The 4,474-nt window shown below is 30.2% G+C and overlaps 1 pseudogene; it reads right to left on the reverse strand.

The window, feature by feature from the left end:
* Positions 1–4,474, reverse strand: part of LOC106461890 — a 40,629-nt pseudogene that overhangs the window by 8,352 nt on the left and 27,803 nt on the right.

Raw genomic sequence — 4,474 nt, forward strand, 5'->3', positions numbered from 1 at the left:
TATATAAGACGTTCACAACGTGACGGGACAACAGTGTAGTGAGTAATAGAACTGCAGTCAGAGAGAATATTGTTGAAGTCGAGCACGTGAGACGTTCTTTGAGAATTATAGCGCGACTGTTGAAATTAAGTGTATCGCAAAGTTATATTCAGAAAGAATAAACCGGTTTTATTTAAGAAAGGACTTCTATCGGTAAAGTTTCGTCGGAAAGAATTTTTACGGAAAATTAACGAACGAACGGAGACGTAACAATATGTATCATGAAACCATCCAACCAATTCACTTTAGTTTTTAATTTTCTCAACCAAGACCACACCATTTTCTATTCCTGGAACCGGGTGAAGGAAGACTCAATCTTGAAGAACCCCCAGTGGTTAATTATAGAATTTTAAATAATTAATTTTCATGGAAATACCTGCCAGTAGTAATAGTAAGAGAGCGCAAGTCAAGTGAAGTTTAGTCAGAAAAAGAATTTAGAAAACGTGACGTTAGCCGGCATGTGAGTGATTAGTCTTAACGGGTGATTTCTGTAGTGTGTTTTACAGCTGTATTGTAACACAGAGCTAGGAAAAATAATTTTTCTTGTTAATTGGGTTATAAAGTAACTGAACCAGCCTGTGTAGAGTTTTGATGAAAAAAACGAGACTATTAGTTAAAGCTCTAGATACAACTGTGGTAACCAACAAAAGTTAAGTTAGTGAAAGTGAAGTTAGATTGTGTGATTATTAGTTTACCAGAAACGGGCAATATTTTAAACTGAGTTTCACAGTTTAACAGAGACAAGGGGAATAATTTGTCTTGCCAAAGGGTGTTTAAGATACAACTGTGACAATCCACGAAGTAACGTAAGTGAATCTATCACAGATTGTACAGTAAGAAACAGAGAAGACAAAAATAATTCATCTTGTCAACTGGTTTATAAAAGTAATTGAATCAGCCTTTGTGGACTTTTGACTAGAAAAGAGAATTATTTAGAGTTTTAGATAAAACTGATTTCCTATAGTGTAAAGAATTTTTGTACATACGTTTGACTTGTTTTGAATCTATATAAATATAATAGTACTGTCAGGTGTCTGTCCAGGGTGTGGATGGATCTTCACCAAAATTCGTATAGAGGTTCATTAGGTCCATGCGGGGGTAAATTCAAATTTCTATTTGCGTTTCGTGGGTTTTTACGCGCGTTTTTTACCACTACCTCACCTCCTGTGGATGGATCCTCACGAAATTTGGTATGAAGGTTTGTTGGGTCCATGCGTAGATACATGCAAACTTGATGTTTCACATTTTGCAGTTTTCATGGGCGTTTTTTACAATTACGTATAAGATAAGCAACTTTTCTTGTCCTAAAATAACTTTTCATTGATCACGAATGTACATAACTTCCGTCCAGATAGTACTTATATTTTAAAACAAGTAGATTGTGTGATGCCCGTTTATTATTTGAATCTATCGTTAACAAGTCACAGAAACCTACTGTAGAATAAAACCCTGACATGAAGTATGGGCACAAATGCAAAGTTTTGTTGTTTCTTTTGTTCAACTGAAATCTATAACATTATTTCTTTAACCTTCAACTACTAATATGGAGCCTGTACGATTCAAAGTCATTTTATTTTGTAAAAATATTGAGATTTTATTTTATTCATATACTTGATAGAAGGTTTTGATTATAAGAAGATATTTCATCAAATAATAGCATTATTAAAAAAAAAAGGTTATGTATAATCCACCGAATATCATCCTGGTAATTTATGATTAATAATGTGATCCAAAAAAATTGGTAATTTGAAGACAGTTATATTTTTTAAAGAAACCTCCCCCACTGTTGCAGAAAAAAATTAAATAGTAACGAACATACAGACTTTAATAAAATTCACTGGTTAGATTAAAAGCGGAGTTCAGAAGACTCAAGTATAAACTTATTAAATTTTTTTGGTAGTCATATAAAACAATTTTACATTTGTTAAACTACTTACCTTCCTTCATTTTTTTAATATCGTTGGTAATTCGTAAATGATGGGCCAGGTCTGTAGCTAAGATGATATCACGAACATAATCCAAACACTGTGTGTACTCCTGAAAAAGTAGAATTACGAACAGTGTTTAGAATATGCCAATTTTGTAGAAAACTACTTCAATATTTGCTAACAAAAATTAACTTTCTTTTCTTTGACATCTTGCTTTTAGTTTGAGCTTTCACCATTTTATCCAAAATTATGCCAAAACAAAAATTTTACTAAGGATATATTAACTTCCTTTCTAAAACAGGTAATAATCTTGTATTGCTATGAGTTTTGATCCTTTATCCTGAGGTAGCAAAAAAAAAGGGAGTGCAGGCTCTGTTCACATGACTTTTTTGAACAATGTTTCAAACATATCACAATCTATGTACACTTACCAAACTTTCGCTAGAAAAGTGTGATTTTGTTATCAATATTCTTTCTTAAGGTGTATACCATCGTTTACTTTTGGCTAATATATATAGATATTGCTTTTATCAACTGTAAACCAACATTCTTTTACTAAATTAACTTAAAGCACTCCCCTTGAAAAGTGTTCAGAGTTAACCTCATCTTTGGGTGAGGTTAGTTGAATTTCTCCTGGTAAAAATGTCATTACTTTCTTTTTACTTAAGTTTAATCAAAACAGTATTTTTACTATAATACCTACTTTTCGGGATAAAGTTTCGAATACATTACAACCTTCGGTATTTATGATTGCCATAGCTTGAGCAAAGTGATGCCTCTGTGAAATAAAAAAAAGTATAAACACTTAAAAAATTGTTTTGAATACTCTCATTGAGAATTATTTATGATACATAGAAATTTTTTTTAACCTGTAACTTTTTCCTGAGATTTTGAACATACGAGTCTGGCCATGCCTACTCATCAGACATTATGAGCAAAAGTCTCATTTATTTTGTGGCAGTTTTTTTAACGTTTGGTATTGTTTAAAGTTGATTTAGAGTTATATTTCTTCTATGAAAATGTTTAAATAAAAGTTTTATAAGGGTAAAACGCCTATAAAAAATTGAAGAACAAAAGCAGTTTGTGATTTTAGCATCACAAATGTTTGAATACAGAAATGTTCATTTACACCTGAAATAAAAATGTTGCTTCTACAGAAATACCAAATATATAATGAAGTACATTAAACTCTTGCAAACGAATAATTTTTTATATTTAAAGTTTACTTGTATCAAATATTAATTTTGATAAAGAAATGAAAAAATGTTATTTCTTCTATTGACTACTTTGATTTCATTGGAATAACAGAAGCACTTACTTCCATAACAGAGCCTTCAGAACTGTACAGAGTTGCAAGAAGCGATTTCTAAAAAAAATATAACCAAACAGTCACTTGCTTCAAAAGTAGTAAACATTTTGAAAATATTTAATTATAATATACTTGATTTTTTGGAAACATGATTTTGTAATAGAGCAATTCTTTATATTTCTTCCAGAATTTTTTTATTCTAAATCTATTATAACCTTAGTCAAACCAAACATTAATTAGATAGTTTTAATTCATGAAAAATAAATATAAATTTTATGCACGTGTACTGGCATGTCCAAGAAAATATTAATATGTTAGTGATGTGTGCACAAGAATCAAGTATTGGCAAATCATTAGTAATTAGCTATCTTGGTGGGATCAGTCAATTAATCAACCAATCAGAATATATTTCAAACACTTACTGATGCAACTTGGAATGAGTTGGTTGTTCCTCGGTGATCCAAGTCATGACAAAGACATGCAACAAACAAAGCAAGACCCTCCAAATGTCTGTATGAAAATACAGGGTAAATAAAATTAGGACTTCATTCATAATGAATGTGTGGTATACAGAAGTAATGAATATGATATTACTGAATTAAAATTTTCCCCTTCTAGCCACATGACACCTTTAATTATCATGCAATCATCATGTTAGTTTAACTCAAACAGGCTTCTTCAGGCTCTATAGAGTAAACAGCTGTAATAAAAATTTAAGAAGAAACCTGGAAACTATTGCTGTAGAGTATTCACTGATTGAATTACCTAATGATGACTAGAATTAAGTAATAAGTCTATTGTCAAAATTAATCATAGCTAAAATTAGTCTGTCATAGATTTATTTAACATTTTATTCATTAACATATATACAATAAGAAATATATGAAATTGTAGAATTTTAGTTAGATTTCATTATCTTATTGTTCTAAAATTCATTAATGATTATGTAAAAAAAAAATCCATGTTTGATTAAATGATTTAAAAACTTTAAATATTTAATCAATGAATCATAGTAATTTCCAAATGGCCATATAACAACACAGCTAAATATGCTTAGGAGATTTTCACATATTTCAAAACTATACACCTGGAAAAAGTTAAGCACCCCTGTGTTTTTTTCAAGTGATTCAGATTCGACGTTCTTGTGACTGATTATAAATTACCATTCAATCTAAACGTGTTTATCAAATGAAATTAT

Source organism: Limulus polyphemus, unplaced genomic scaffold (genome assembly GCF_000517525.1).
Source record: "Limulus polyphemus unplaced genomic scaffold, Limulus_polyphemus-2.1.2 Scaffold1054, whole genome shotgun sequence".
Lineage (NCBI taxonomy): Eukaryota > Metazoa > Arthropoda > Merostomata > Xiphosura > Limulidae > Limulus > Limulus polyphemus.